Source organism: Haliotis asinina, chromosome 3, assembly GCF_037392515.1.
Source record: "Haliotis asinina isolate JCU_RB_2024 chromosome 3, JCU_Hal_asi_v2, whole genome shotgun sequence".
NCBI lineage: Eukaryota > Metazoa > Mollusca > Gastropoda > Lepetellida > Haliotidae > Haliotis > Haliotis asinina.
The window spans coordinates 77,581,327-77,598,723 of record NC_090282.1 but is presented as its reverse complement, the minus strand read 5'-3'; the positions used below and the strand labels follow the sequence as shown (position 1 = coordinate 77,598,723).

The 17,397-nt window shown below is 40.7% G+C and overlaps 1 pseudogene; it reads left to right on the top strand.

Annotated features, from left to right (window-relative positions):
* LOC137277092 (solute carrier organic anion transporter family member 3A1-like) lies at window positions 1-9,702 on the top strand (annotated as a pseudogene).
* The last annotated feature ends 7,695 nt before the right edge of the window (window positions 9,703-17,397 follow it).

The following is a 17,397-nucleotide window of genomic DNA, read 5'->3' as shown; positions in this document are numbered from 1 at the left end:
AGCAAAGACAATCGGTAAGTATATCTGTACATCGAGATAAATATTTTTAACATATTACAAACATATGCATTGTAAATGTAAATCGTGGTACGGAACAAATTGTCTACATGACAATGTAAAACTTGAACGTCATTCCTTTAATGGACATTACGATTCTAAACCTATAAGCAAAAGCAGCATTGGCGACATGAACCTTAGTTCGAACAATCTTATAGATTACACTAGACCAAGTGAGTGAGCTTTAGTGTTATGCCTTTTTAGCAATATTCCAGCATTATCACGGCGGAGGACACAAGAAATGGACTTCACGCATTGTATTCATGTGGGGAATCCGAATCTTCGGCGTGACTACCGAATGCTTTAACCTCTCGGCTTCCCCATACCTCATACCACTGAGGTATACAATGTTATAAACAATAACTGATTTTATGTATTTGTCTTTGTTGGAGAATAGCGATGGCATCCAACGTTGCAGAAGAAGCATCACAGAGAGAGTTGTCAGTAAAGTGTGAACATACAGTGGACAAGAAGGCTAAAGGCAGCATCTGTGATTCGGATGAAGAGGAAACATCATGTGGAGCTGGGCCATACTCCCCGTCATATATGCAAAGGTGTGGGACAGTTGGATCTTTCACGATATCCATTGGATTTGCCTCCCTTTTCCTGCAAACAATAACGGTATATCTAGCATCTCAGATAACTACACTGGAGAAGGTGTTCAATATTGACAGTGCAACGAGTGGAACCCTCCTGAGTTGCAATGATATCGGCTACCTTGCCACAGTCTTGGTCACCAGCCACTTCCTCCGCAAGCGACACATCCCGAAAGTCCTTGGCGTCAGTACGGTGGTTTATGGCTTATCGGGAGTTCTCAGTGGGCTGCTTTATTTCATGGATCCCTCAACTTTGCCAAGAGGCGATGTCACCATCGCTTCTTATACTGGTGATGGAGAGAAGTATTTGTGTAATCAGTCGGGGCGGGAGAGTGGACAAAATGAAACGTGTGAGGCTGGATCAGATCGCCCCCTCGAGGAGAAGCGATGGGGTTTTTCGCTCCTGGTTATTGCCCTGTTGTTGCAAGGAGTCGCTAAATCACCCAGGACACCGCTGGCATCAGAGTATATTGACGACAACATGGCTGACAGAAAAAAACAGGGCTCCTTCTAGGTAAGAGTGAAGGAGAGTGTTTAAAGTAATGGAATGTGCTTCTTTTCCAAACTGAAAGTCGAGGACTCTCCAGACAACGCAAACAAGCAGAGTAATATTGTCACACAGTGTTCATTCCATTTTCGTTCAGACCACCCAGGACACCGCTGTCATCAGAGTATATTGACAATAATGTTCCCGATAGGAAAAGAACAGGGTTGTTCCTAGGTAATAGTGAACATAATGATTCTCTAGACAACGTGAACATGCAGAGTAACATATTCTCATATTGACATGTAATGTTCATTTAATTGTCGATCTGCTTACAGTGCTCCCATAAAAGGATCTGAAACTGACAATGTCGAAAATAACTTTACTCGACCATTAGGTTTTCATAAAGTAATGATAATTTAATCATAAGTTCAAATGTGTGTGGTAGAGAACTTGCCATTTGCACGGATATAGTAATTTTGGATGGTCTGTTTGGAAGAATCATTCGTCAAATCACTTTTATATGCATCTCATCTCTCTTCAGGGGCACTTATATGTTTAACAGTGTTCGGACCAGCGTTGGCGTTTTCCTTCGGGGGCGTCTTTTCTCAAATCCCAGTTGATTTGGCTCGTAAGTAGTTTTGATTTTCACATTGACATACAGGTACATTCTTACTTTCGATTTTCCACATAAAATATATCACAGATTGTACTATTAAGTTAAAGGTTATTCTTGAGCTAACGGTGAGTTTAACTAACATGAGTGTGTCACCCTCATTTCTACACAAATGTGATTTCTCAAGATTCTGGGAAAATATGGCAAATCGCGATTTGAAATGTCCCGACTTGTCCATTGTTCTGGCTGCCCTTGGTTCAGTACCAGTGTCTCAACTAAAATTGAAGGAGAACCCGGGTGTGCTGCCCAGAACACAGAACACGGATGACTGCAGTGGTGGGCAGTCTTCATATTTCCCTACACGTTTTAGTTTGATATTTCACAATAATTGTCCGGACTGTCCATGTGTGTCCGTTTTCGGCATCCTGCACTAATATACCCTTTTACTCCCCATCTAGAGATTTTAAATGTATTTGTCTCACTGTTTTCTTTGTAGCGACGTCTCTGACCCCACAGGACCCAGGATGGATTGGCGCGTGGTAGCTTGGATTTCTAGTCTTCGGTGGAGTGTTGCTTCTTACTGCTGTGCCACTGTTCTTCTTCCCAAAGATAATAAAAGGTCGACATGTTGTCTTATCAGATGATGACAAGGAGCAAACATTTTGTGACAAAGTAAAAGGTATTTCTCCGGAAGGTTGTGTTATAGTTCTCAAATATTCACCGAATTAATATATTCACCAGACATTCACGGGGTGTACACAGATTCCTTTTCATCTTTCATATTTACCAACTACTTGTGTTCACTCTGTGATGCTGTAGAAACAGAAACTGAAAATGATGTGTTCCACCCATGTCACAAATATCAGCGGTACAGAGTCAGTTAACAAACAACTACAAAATGTCATGGGCTCACTAACCATAACGTCAATTTTGCAATAACCCCTCCCCACAAGTTATATATTGCATAACACTAATTTTACGTCAAGCAAGACCCCCAATACAAATTTCTGTTTCTTGAAACTGCCATATTCTGTGACTGTATGACAGACCATGAAATAAAACTTCCCTCTGTCTGTCTGCCTGTCATTGATTTTTCATGAATATTTAGACAAATCAAGAGTGTCGGATTGACAGTAAACGTTTCATGATGTATGGACAAGTAAGGATTTCTTTAAGCAGAGATTGAGTGAGTGACCTGTGTTCACATTAAACCATCTCTTCTCTTCACTTTCAGATTTGCCCCTGCCGCTGTTCAGGGTGGTAAGTAACCCCGTCTACACTGTAAACAACCTAGCCATGATTACTGGAACGATCGCTGTTGTGGGGCTTGTTTCATTTGGGGCCAAGTATCTGGAAACAATCTTCAACATCCCTACCTGGAAGTCCAACCTGTTTTTAGGTCTGTTCAGTGCATTACCACCTCATATGTCAACACATTATATGGCCCAAAATAACTAATCATTTAAGTACTGTCGGAAATAGAAAAAAACAATGTTTTAGGCTGTTACTCTGTATCCCTCAAATTTATACAGCTGCAAATAGGATATGTCAAAATAACCCACTTCAGCCTAACTGGGAATTCAGTGGGATGCGTAAGAGGATATCCAGTAAAGTGTGTCTACTAATATAATTGGGGAAAAACAACAACAAAAAGTACGAATAGATGCTGAAAACAATAGATCAGACTATTGATGGCAATTAGGTCGCTCAGCCAGGTATGAGGATGGAAAATCGACTCACCAGGCATGAAATACATGCGCTGCCTACTGGCACAAGTGGTCATCTCAAAGACATATCGTGTGCTTTTCAGGTGTGTTGAACATGTCTCATCTATTGATTAACTTCCTACGTGTCTTTCTTTCATGAAGTTTATGTTAAGATATGTAAAAGAGTATGATATCTTACATACCCGACCCCAGCCATCGTCTGCTTTACCCGACCTGGTTTTGCGTTTGAGACAACCCCTCGTACCTGCTTTTTATTCATGGTGATAGTGACACTCCATGGCGCCTATTTTTAATAGTTTCAGCATGAAAGCTATTATTTTTTATGTCAGCTATCGTTTATAATGCAGCCAAGTCAAATTTCAATATGGACATTTAAAAAGTGCCACAATATCATCGCACGCTAATTTACATAAAGCCATGGTCTATTCGAAATAAGTCGCTTTGAACCTAGATGAAATCCGCATTGCTCATTTCTGCACTAACCTGTCCTCAGTAAAGTCCTTTTCTCAAGTTTCCTATCTCCCTACCACAGGAACTGTAGTTAGGCCGAACATAGTTTAACGGATATTTCACTTTTTGGCATAACAACTACGTAAATTGTAGAAATAAACGTGAATAAATCCCGCATTTTTCTATTTCAAACTGTACTACAGTTCCCATGTCCATTTATCATCTTTCTGTCATAGCTAACATTTTTGGCCTGACCACCGTTGAATCATAGCATTTAAACATGAAGCCAGGTTTGCGGTATGTACTCCATGAGTTTTTATGCCACAGGAATCTCCCTTCGTAACTTTTTCCATCAGTGGATCATTGAATACGTTTTAGTGTGTTCTTCTCCTGTGTATAGTGATACCTTAACTGTATTCCCTTGCAGCAAATCAAAACTTCCTTGTTCTACTTTAATACATTCTTACGTCTTAAAAGTTACATATAGGAATATAACATCGACTATTTATTTATTTATTTATTTATTTATTTATTTATTTATTTATTTATTTATTTATTTATTTATTATGTGTTATTAAGAATATTGTAATGATGCAATTATCTACAGGAAAATGAAAAAAACTAAAACATTAAAAATAAACAGATAAATAAAATAATAACATCTACTGTTGATACACGAAATAGCCGGACAACATTCCAAGCTTCACCATATTCTTGTATATCCTTTGCCAATGTTTAGGTGTCGTCGTGGTGATACCAACAACTTTGGGGACATTTCTTGGAGGTGTCATTGCAATGCGTTTCAAGTTAGAAAGAAGTGGCTGTATCAAAGTAATGATCGGGGCGTACGTTCTGGCCACTCTTGCTCAGTGCCTCAACTTCCAGTTTGGCTGTGGCAACGTAACTCTAAGCGGACTACAGAGAAACCAGTAAGTCTCAGTATGATATTTCATGTCTGAGTGTGTTTAGTTTTATGCCGCAGTCAAGAATATTTTAGCTAAATGGCGGCTTCTGTTTATAACTGACTATAGACCAGACAACCCAGAGATCAACGGCATGAACAATCGATCGACGCAATTGGTATCACCATGATATTTCACATCATGTTTTGATCCGTACGATTGTCAAGGAAAATAACCATGATCCCTAACATTTTTGTCCAGTATATATCTTCAGTTTTCCACGAAAACAACTAGGATAGTAAGAGATAATTTTAAGGTGCTTCCATGTTGTGTTTGACTGATTGTTTCTTATATCCACAAGTAGAAGTATTCTAGCTATGTGTGAGTAAAGTGAGCGAGTCTGCCCGCTTGATACCGTTAGTCTCCTCTTTCGACAAGCAAGGGTAAGTGAAGATCAGTCTAATCCGGATCTTCAAGATTCTGCATCATAGACAAAATTAAACAATTACGCTGTCAGAAAAGTAGAATGACTTTGTCAGTGATATTAACTGTTTGCCATTGTCACATCTTCAGCAAGGAGGTTGTCCTTGATGAGGGCCCGAGTTCATGTGGCTGCCTCAGTGTCCCCTTTCTACCGGTCTGCAATGGTAACGTCACGTTCTTCTCGCCATGCCACGCGGGATGTCACAACCAGACTGATACTGTAAGAGTCATTAAAGTTTCTTTTAAAGGTTTAAGGTAAGATATAATCCATTTTATCCTCACTGCGATAAAGTGGCTGAGTGAATACACCTGATACCTTTCACAGTGATTACAAGAATATAATAATTTCCTCGTTTCCACAGTTGTTCTTATCCTGGTGGGCAAAATGTCCTCTTATCCTACCCACGCGTTTCTGAAACACATTCTCTAAAACGAATTTGCTACTTTTCCTCTTCCTTTCATCCCACACTTAAGATTTTAGATTCGTAGAAAGTGATGTGAGTATGCTTATATCACTGAACAGCCTCAATGTAGTTGATTAATTGTTACGGTTCAATTGCAGAGTATTCTAATATTCAGATGAGTCAAAGACAATTAGAGTGAGTGAGTGAGTTTAGCATTACGCCGCACTCAGCAATATTCAAGTTATATGGCTGCAGTCTGTAAATAAGTCTGGACCAGACAATCCAGTGATCAACAGCATGAACATCGGTCTGCGCGATTGGGAACTGATGACATGTGTCAACCAAGTCAGCAAGCTTGACCACCCGATCCCGTAAGTCGATTCTTCGCATAGCCGTCTTTTATGGCAAGCGTGGGTTTCTGATGGCCTAATCTACCCCGGACATTCATGGGTCCAGTGACAATTAGAACTCAATCACAGTGTGGGTAGTGTTAACTGACCATCTGTCAACCTCATAAATGATGATTTACATGTCGCCAAATATTTTGGTGAATTAAGAGTCAAACAAACAAACAAACAAACAATAGTTAGCACTGGTTAAAATGGAAGCAATTTCTGGGGCCTACATGGAGTCTTCGCCCATTTGTTTGTGGAAATCGCGCTTGTTCCCGACCTAAAACCCTAATAAATTCGTCATTGTGTGATCGAACAACATTATATTGTCATCATGTTTCCGAAACTGACACTCAATAAAATAATTACGTTTAGCTTATATTAATTGTTTCGTATTTATAATATCTGTTGTCAAATATTCAGATAAAAGCAAGTTGTTTCAGACTTACGGAGGCTGTTTGTCTGCTGGAGGAGGTTCCGTAAGCCCCAGCTTCTGTGACACCGGGTGCCATTACCTGTACCCCTACGTTGCAGCCACGGCTCTTTTCGCTTTGAGTGGAAGTATTGTCCCCGGCTATCTTGTTCTCATAAGGTAGGGAGTGGTTTATAGCCTGGTTTTCATTCATACTAAATAACAATCTGAGAAAACAATATTTTTAATAAATGTTTGTTTTGTGTATTATTTTTAATCTAATCGGTGATATTGAAATTCTGTCCTCTGCAGACTGACTATTAACATAACCCACTCCGGCCACTTTGCGTACAACTAGGATAGTAGTACAACATATACGTATACGTAGATCCATATACGTATTTATACGCGTACGTATGTAATGTTCTCAATGAGACGGTAACTTAGTGGATACGGTAGTCAGATTGTATTGATGAGTAAGGTTGATATCGTACCCTTAATACCCCTCGACATATATCCTTGCTCGTGATAGCTGTTACCGGTTTGTCTTGAAATAAATACTTAAAGACCGCCGTCATATAGCTGGTGTACGGTTTTGAAACAACAACATTATTTCTATAGCCAGAAAAGAATATTGTCCACACTCGTGTCAGTATGACTTTGAAGTGTGAGCACAATTTCAGGCTGCTACATGTTTCCTAGATCGAGTATTAAAATGTATATTGTTTTCACATCATGAAAGGTTCAAAGACCAAAGTTTAACAGACCATCGAACGGGGTCGGGTGGTCAGACTCGGACTTAGATGACACACATCATCGTATCCCAATTGCGCCGATCAATGCTCATTTTGTGTTGTTTGGTTTTGATTCGATTATTTCACACCACCGCCATATAGCGTGAATATTGCTGACTGAAAAACAACCAAACACGTTCACACACATTCATACGCTTACAGTCATATGCCCATTTACACGTCCATGAAATTTTGCTAGCCTGCAATTGTGTTGTCTTCTTAGTTGTCATTGTGATATATATCTGCATGACATTCACAGTTCCTGTCGTACAGTTGTATTTTCAGACAAGTGTGTTATTGTTCGCGACTTTGGTTACACCTTTATCTAAATAATATGTGATTAATTAAGGTCGGTGACAGGGCTGTTTTGTCGGTCTTCAAATACAGGTAAATGTTAAAGCTTTTAAGGCTCTCAGTAAAAGTACCTGTTAACACCTCTAATAATGTTTTGTGTTTTAAACCGGAAGTGTGGCGGAGAAACAAGCAGTGGCAGTGGGACTGTATAGTTTTTCTGTGTCTGTTCTGGGTACGTATTTGTAGCATGGAGGCTGACTATAGATACTGTCCTCGACCAACCCCCAAATCCGCCGCGATGCTCATGCTCACTTCCGTATGATGTTCGTTAAGAATAGGAGAAAACACGCATCCGAGGTTTGGGGAGGGAAATTGGAAACCCCAATGTTTTTACATTGTCTACCAAAACCGAGAAGTGTTTTCTCTAACATATATACCGTCAATGATGGGTAATTACCATGTAGATGATCATTTAATGAAGCTACATAACAATAACAGAAGCGCCTGTAAAATCAATTTAATGACAGTAACTATAAGTAGCTAATTTAACCCCTCCACCCTCGTCAGTCCGGTGGCTGTGCGGTAGAGCGTCTGCCCACGGATGAGACAATTGCTGTTCCAATTCCCTTCGGAAAACCTTTGTCGTGTGAGTTCATTCTGGAACGATGTTTTACCAGTTGAATTCAAACACTCATGTATCATTTGTATGTTGATGTTCATATAAAGTTAAGAAAAGTAAACCCTGTCCCTCCAAAACAAAAACCTCATATGCGGTTATTCTGGGAAAACAAGAGATCACCTAATATATAGTGAGAAGCACACTACATCTATATGACGCTTTCACACACGTCCACGTGTAGACTCAGAGAGAGTCATCTGAAATATTCAATAGAACCATGCTTGCTTGATTGCTTGGCTCGATATTCCATAGTGTAGTGTTTTTAAGCGCTCCAGAACGTATACTTTTGACGTTGGGCCACTGGACATCCTTTGACGCTGTAGTTACAGGAAGCTGTTCTGTAGTGAACCCATCAAATTCAGCTAGCTCTTCTTCCAGTTTGAAACATGTCAATAACCGTCACGTTGTACACTGTCCATCTGCAATCTTATCTCCAACACTGCATTAATACTTGAGGAGAGGATTAATATAGGAGAGGATTCATTTATTACTGTGGGCAATAAAACATAACACTCAGGTATCGAAACATCATGTTTAATGTTCCTTGCACTAAATTGCGGTTCCTTTCCGAGCCGTTCTTCAAAGCTTTAAATAGAATGCATGTCTCTTGTATTTTGTAACTACTATCTTGTGTCGATTGTTTTGTATTAAATAATTAAATGTGTTGAAGCTCTTAAGACGTCTCATTGTTGTCTGATGAGGGATCGATGGGGGAACACTTGGGGGTTACAAACTCACTCAAATGAAGTACTGTAATTCGTTTGACAAAAAAATTGATCCAATCCTATATCGTAAGAACAACTGCTACGTGATGATGTATTTTAATTTTGATAAAACATGAAGTTTGTCTGGGCTAAACGTAGCCGGGCTAAACTTCCTTTACTTCGAATTGCAGCGCATGTAGCAAGACTCTTACGCTTCGCATTTCAAGCACCATTTAGGCTGAAAAGTCAGATGTTTCCAAAAATAATCCAAAACGTTAGCAGCAAATGTTTGTAAATTCACCATTATATCAGCGTGTTGTTTATGACAAGTATGTCACACGTGTTTCTGTGGTTTGGTTTTCAGTATACCTTCCGGTTCCTATTGTGTACGGGAAGATTATCGACACCACCTGTATTGTCTGGAACAACGCATGTGGTAAACGAGGATCGTGTGCACTCTACGACCTTGTGGATCAACGAATGAAAATTACCGGAATGAATGTCTGTGGCAACGCACTGACTGTTGTGTTGAGTGTCACGACACTGATGCTTCTGAAACGGAGGAATAAGAAACCAGAAAACTCAAAGAAACTTGCACTAGAGGCAGCTACCTCTGAAATATAGGATGCCATGTGATTTCAGTAAAGAGTAAGAACTACCTACAGGGTTTGAGGATGATTTAATTGTGATTTATTTTAGCATACAGTGAAAAACAGTTCATAGTGTTTCAAATATAGTGCGACCAATAGTTTTCATATTTGCAGTAGATAGTGTTAGCAACAACTTCTTGTCTGTTGCAAACTGGGACTGTGGTGAAGATGATGTTGTGTCGGTCCAGAGAGCGGAAGATACGTGGTTCACTTTACATCCTATCTATACTCTTCAAAAAAATGAAACTATACATACATAAATATGGTGAAAATACAATATCAAAGTATTTCTATGGCATAGGTAACTGCTGCTGTCACACACTTCAGAAATCCAGAGTGCAACCATCAACATGCCACGTCTAACAGAACAACAACGGAACAACGCCATTGGACGCAAGTGGCAAGGGTTATGGGTGTCAGAAGGTTAACCATCATTAACCTGTGCAGACGGTACAACAACACCGGTAATGTCCGTGACAGACCCAGGTCAGGACGACCTAGAGTAACAACACCTGTTCAGGATCGGTACATCCGGCTACGACACCTAGGGGATCGCTTCATTACTGCAACGTCAACAGCCTCACAGATTCCGGGTATGCGCACAATCTCTGATCAGATTGTTAGTAATCGTCTGCGGGCAGCCGGTATTTTCACCAGGAGGCCTGTTCGACGTAACGTCCTTACGCCACGTCACATCTAGCGACGTCTTCAGTGGTGTCGTCAAAGAGTCAGGTGGCCTCTGGCAAGATGGAGACGTGTCTTATTCACCGACGAGTCGAGCTTCCTGCTGAGACAAGCTGATGGACGTGCCCGAGTGAATCGACGTCGGAACGAACGTTACGCCAGAAACTTCATTCAACATGTTGATCCTTTCGGTGGAGAAAGCTTTATGGTGTGGGGAGGAATTCAACATGGTGGTAGGACAGCACTCGTTCGCGTGGCAGGACCTTTAACTGGCGTACGTTACCGGGACGAGATCTTGCAGCCACACGTTGTCCCATTCATCAACGTCAATGGTGGTGAGTTCCAGCATGTCAACGCTCGGCCACATGCCGCACGTGTGTGTACGGACTTTTTACAGCAAAACAATGTGCCTATTCTACCCTGGCCTGCACGTTCGCCGGATTTATCCCCAATCGAGCACCTCTGGGATGAGCTTGACCGCCGTGTACGTCAGCAACAACCACCACCTCAGACTCTCCAGGTACTCTCCTTGGCGCTTCAACAAGAGAGGCAGAACATTCCCCAGGTTGTGATTCGGACCCTCATTGCATCTATGGGCAGGCGATGTCATGCTGTCATCACCGCTCATGGTGGTCATACCCGCTATTGACTTTTCACTGACCCCAGACATCAATGTGACTGCATAGCGTGTGTTTCTTTGAAGTTAACGTGAGTTTTGTTTGCTGTGTATTATGCTGCCATGACCTTGCTGTCATATTTTCTTCATTTTGGTGACCTAACATTTGCTCACTTTCATTAAATCCATCTGAACTTCCAATGTATAGTTTCTTTTTTTGAAGAGTGTATTTGGAGAACAGAACATCGGAGCGCATAATTCTGTATGATTGTCACTATCCATATCAACCACACACCAACTCCTAAGGATTGTTGTGGTGGGTGGCAACACGGTGACAATCTTTAAACAGAAATATTATGATGGTTTACTGTTATAGTCATATAATCGGAATATGCATTGATTAATAAGTGGATGCATAGTGATTTCCGACTAAATTACAATTTCAATGAATAATCCCATCTGTTGCCGGAGTCTAAATTGCTTGTGACACCGTGTCTTTAGTTCTTAGTTTTGTAAAGAATAAACCTAAATATTAATATTAACGCACAACTACACTGTAGGAGATCTGTTTTAATGATTATCATGTTGATGGGATCCCAGCAGGGGATGTCTCAAATAATGATACAACTTACCTGATATTAGACTCTTTGACAAATAGAAGCAGTGAAAAACAAGTTCCATAGTCATAAGAAATCCATTAATAATATATACTACTCCTAAAATAAACGCATAGCTAAAAACTGTTGTCAGTTTATACAGTTAAGGTTCAGTAATACAGGGCTGTCATGAAGAAAACCTAAATTCACATTAACGTTCCAACGCTGCAAGAAACTGTACGTAACAATGCCAAGTGTTCGAAGGTCAAGGGCGCAGAGCAGTCAGTCAGTAAGATCAATGGCTGCTTGGCATCGGCGTCCCATACACTGTGCCTGGGAATGCGTTGGTACTCCTCCCCCAAGGCCATAAACAGAGCTGGTAACGTCTGTGGCTTCGGGTCACGCTGTCGCACACGACGATCCAATTCGTCCCACAAATGTTCAATGGGGTTAAATTCCGGCAACCGCGAGGGCCAATCAAGAACCTGAACTTTGTTCTGGGCAAGGAAATCTTTGGTTATTCTTGCTGTATGCGGCCGAGCGTTATCATGCTGAAAATGACGTTCTGGCGGTTCATGAAAGGAAGGACATGAGGCCTGATGATTTAATTCACTGTAACGTCAAACTATCAAATTGCCCTAGACCTGAATGAGATCTGTCCTGCCACTGTATGAGATGGCCCAAACCATGACACTGTCACCACCAAATCTGTCCACTACCTGTACACAATTTGCAGTCGATATACACGTGCTCTTCCGTCGGGACGTCGCTGCATGTAACGTGTCTCATCACTGAAGATAACAGTTCTCCACCTTTGCAATGGCCATGGGAGATGTTGGCGACATCAATGTCTGCGTCGTTGCCAATGCTGGCATGTAAGGACAGGTCCTCGCAAAGGTCTTCTGGAACGAATACCAGCCTCAAGTGTCCTGGAACTACCGATGTTGTGGAGGATGCTGTGGTGAACCTGTTCGGCAAATGTCGAAGCCGAAAAAACCTGACCTGAGCCCTCGTGGTCACACGGGATCAACCAAAGTCTCGCTATGGTACTCTGTGACACATTCAGTTCAGCAATCGCAGACTGAGACTCCTCATCCTCCAAATGACCAAACGCATTTTTGCGCTGAGTCTCAGTAAGTTTAGGCATGACTAACACCAAATTTAAGATTGTCAACTGTCTCAAGAGCATTGAAACCCCCCGACTTTTTGGGAAATGATGCATAGAATGTGCGTGGAAACGGGAACTCATTAATTTCTTCCCGTTCACAATTTATTGCATTTATTGAGGAAAACAGATTTGGGTGCGTTTTGGCGAGTTGTCCTCAATGTCAATGGATTCAAACTGAGAAACGTTTGCAGACAGCTTTCACCATAGATGTACTGATTACATAGACACCAATGATTCAAATTCGAAAAGTTCTTTGTTGAGATAAACATGTTGTGTAAATCTTTCTTCAAATTAGAAACACAAACGATGTGACACCCTCCTGAGTGGAAACGTTGTGATCTCCAGGAGCAAGCCTTAATTTGTCTAAACTGTTCTGGTCCCACCGATGCTTAAAACTTTGTCACAGAGAACAAGAACAGTAAACAATATTAATAACCCCTGACGAAAATGTGTAAGGGGTGCACCAGATTTGATGTCCAATTTGTCAAAGAGATATTGCTGCATTTTTCACAGAAAGATGTGGCCACCTTTGTATCCTCTTACAACTTACAATGTGCCATGACCATTATGGTACGGAATATATACTAGACACAGAATACAAAAATATATAAAATCTAACTTTAATAAACCTGTGTAGACACATAAGGATTTAGTCAGAAACGGACCGATCAATTGCAAATTTTATGATTGTACAAAATTGCCACATAATTAGTACACATGTTTATCATTTACTAATGTCCAACAGTTTTCTGATATTTCAACATTTTCAGGACTCCACCAAAAGAGTTGTTATCTGTCGCGGCGTGGTGAAACGGAAAGGAAACAGCCACAGATGGCGGAGGACATCTCAAAATCAATACCGGGAGACCTGTCGGTTCCTCGTCTGTCGAAGAACTACTTATTACAAGAACAAAAACAGTGACATGGTATGGTAGGCTTGAATTGTGACGCCCCTTGCACGATACTTTGTCACTGTTTGTGGGTTGCAAGCGAGACAACAAACGACCCATGGGACGTAGCCTCTATGATACAAAAACTTAAAAGCTAAATGCAACGCCAGGTAAACGCAAGCTATTTGACTCTTATCTGTTTTAACTGCCTACAGTCACCGATTCATAATAACGAAAAGGGTTATTTGCAGGCCTGTGTTGAATCCTACACTGCCAGCGTATGACATCATCCCACTGATGACGTGACATGGAGCAATGCCCTCGGGTGAAGTGATATCATTGCCTTGCGGTTATCTGGTATTGATATCACATGGCATGTTGCGAGGATACTGTCATTTGGCAACGATCAAAATGTACTCGACCTGTACAAATGCGCAGTCCTTTGATGTTATATTTTCCACAACAATAACTACTTTGAATTAACTCAACCCAAAATAAGTTTTCTACAAAAAACATGACAGTCCTAGATGTTAATAATGTGATCGGAATTCTGGAAGTTAGTGAGTAAGTAAGGAAACTCTTTTAGAAACTATTGCAGTTATTTATTACATGGAGCTGCGTTTTGTTAACGCTATCAGGACAATTACAACCAAGTGATAAGTGGACTATGTATATGTGCAAAGCAACAGAATTTCCTTAAAGGTCATATGCAACCAAAAAAATCAAACATGATTATAACACAATTATCACTTATTCATGACATATACATTGTTGGTTGTGAAAAAGCAAATAAATAAAATTATAAGCGTACAGTCGCGAATCAAAAGTGCAATATTTTGTACTTGGGTTTTCTTTCCTCGAAACGAAGCCCTTGGGAGACCAGTCATAGCGGGTGGGTGTGCACTTAAGTGTAACGAAGACTTTTCATTGGCTGGTTCATTTGCCGATACGCAGAAAGCTCATTGTGTGTAGATATGATCTGTTTGATTGACATTTCAGAGGTATGGTGAGTAATAAGAAAGTATGATTTTTGATGGATAACAGCTTCTTTTATTGTACATGATGCCACGATTCGGTATGGAATTATGTACCGTTGCCAAGCAAGAGTGATAACGGTAAAAGAATTCATATCCATGCTGAAACGTTGCACCATGTACAATAGAAGAAGTTCTTATCCATAAATAATGTATATAGAGATATTGGGTTTTGTAAATGCGTGCTCTCTGCATTTCCGTTCGATCCAGTCAACAAATACTGAGGTGGAGAACTGTACTGCGTGGCCGGAAATTGTCGTTCGTCAAGGTACTGTCAACGGGTGGGGGCCTGTAGTCATCGGCGTGATTACATACATGCAATACTTTGACGAAATGATGAATACGTTGATGAAGACGAAGGCATAGTTTAGTTGTTCAAACTTCTTTAGTTGGTTTCACAAGACACGACAAACAAGTATACATGAATGAGGTGAGCGGACTTCCAGCTCAACCCCAGGACCTTTCCTGCGAGCGGCATAATCCTGCGAGCGGTCGTCCCTACAAAGACAGCCGGAATAGATAGACATCTGTATAGATGTGAGCAGACATATATATAGTTTTTAACAACAATAGACAGGCAAAGATTCAACAATGGACAGATAGAGATACTAATAGCACTTCCTTCTACAGTTGATTTGATGACAGACACAGCCAAGGGGGATGACCAATAAAGGCCATAAATGTCATTTACAGTAATTAATGGAAGTGACAAAGAGGAACAAGGTAGCTGACAAAACAATGTACTCTGCGGTAGTGATAAAGATCACGATTGCAGATTGAATAATAATTACAACTAAATATCATATAGCCTGGCTACATAGTTTTTGGTCTGTAGAAGGGCTGTCCTGAAGTAGACACTATAACAGTACAAAGCAGAACTTGAAACTGACAATCTGAATTTACACCGGTTTCCGGTCGATCCAGTCATCCGGGAAAAATGGATGCAACCCAAAGACATAAGAACATGTCATGTGTCCAGGTATCACAACTGCCATGTAATTACATAATGTGACAGAGACAGAACCCAGCTACATGAGCCATAAATCAATGTATCATGTTTATGCTGTATAACCTGATAGGCGTAAAGTTCAAATTGCATGTGGTCAGTGCTTGAATGTGTGCATTGCATATTGTCATTAGCAGACAGGCAGGCAGACACGTCGGTGTCGATAAAACTGACATTGAGTTTTGTGAGTGACAGAGAAAATTTGTCACAACCAACATATTTTTCCATAGACATATATTAAAACATTTCAGTTTCAAGATGAGCAATTATAGCAATGCAATTAATATTTCCTATGCTACACTTTCTTGAAAACATGGTTTGCAGGTATGGAACCAGTGTGTATTTATTACTGCAGACCAAAGATGCTTGTAATCACAAGAGACATCTCTCGTTCTCCAACTTCTACCGTAGCGATAATCCTTGATGCATCACATGCTATGTCATTCTCTTCCCACAGAGGTTTCTCCTGTCATATCTTCCTACGTAACCTCTGTTCTAATACGGCCATATTTCCCGGCCATCGAGAAATCCCCTTGCAGCCAAAAATCGCAACAGGAATAATCTCTCCCTTGTTACTATACAATCAGAACACGCGTTAAAAAGACTCAGCTCCAATATGGTGGCCCCCATGGAGTTGGCTCGTCAACGTGCGAAAGAAAGATTCGGTATTTCACGTTTAACTGAAAATTAGAAACTGGCAATAGAGAGTGCAGGGATCAATCGCCATGATGTGTATGTAGAAACAAAAACTGGTAGTGGAAAGTTTTCCCGATGCATTCGGAAATCACCAAGATCTTGCGAGTGATCACTCTTGAAACAACGTCTCTGATTGCACAACTACATCTGAACGCCTCCAATCGCGAGTCTTGAACACTCGCACCATGAAAGGGCCGTATTAGAACAGAGGTTACGTAGGAAGATATGACAGGAGTAACCTCTGTGAGAAGAGAATGATGCTCTGTTTGTACACGTCGCCTTCCTGGTTCAAGCCGCGCGAACCTAATCACTGCGCATGTGGTATTGGCGCAGCACAGCTTTTTCCCCAGGGCTGGGAGAAAATTAGTGAATCGTTTGAACTGCGATTTTTTTTCATGTCGTTATTTCTCAATTCTATAGGTTGAATTTGCATTTTTGATAATTTGTTTTTGGAAGTCCGAAAGGTATCAGAATCTGCAAAGTTGTGTTTCGCGCTGCATGTGACCTTTAATAATACCAGATAGGTGATAACAAACGGTGCATAATTTATAATAAATAATATTAAATAGCGCACGTATACTCGGACCTCGTTGTATCGCGGCATTAATGGTATCGCGGCAAACGGTATTTGAATTGGTAAATCGACAGCCAGACGTCAGTCTCATGTTTACAATTTTGAAACCAGCAGGATGTGCGGAATCTTCGTAAGGCTTATCCACTAAAGTTATTGACATTAAACCCTGAAATCTTTTGGAATATGCATCATCCCTCCCATGAAATACCTGTTGCAATAATTACGCGTAGTTTGTGACCGTTCCAAACTGATCTGAACTAGGTCACCTGCATCTTTTTGATGCAATATAAGGTAACGGAAGTGAAACCATGAGCTATATTCATCTCCCACTGAATACCAAAAGTTGTTATTCAAAGAAGGACACAAAATGTAAAATGATCCGTGTTCAGTGAAAACGATTTTGCACACTGAAACAAAACAGACACACAATCATCTATTCATATCATCACATTATTTGACATGACCTTTTGCGTTGAAATATGGTTGAAA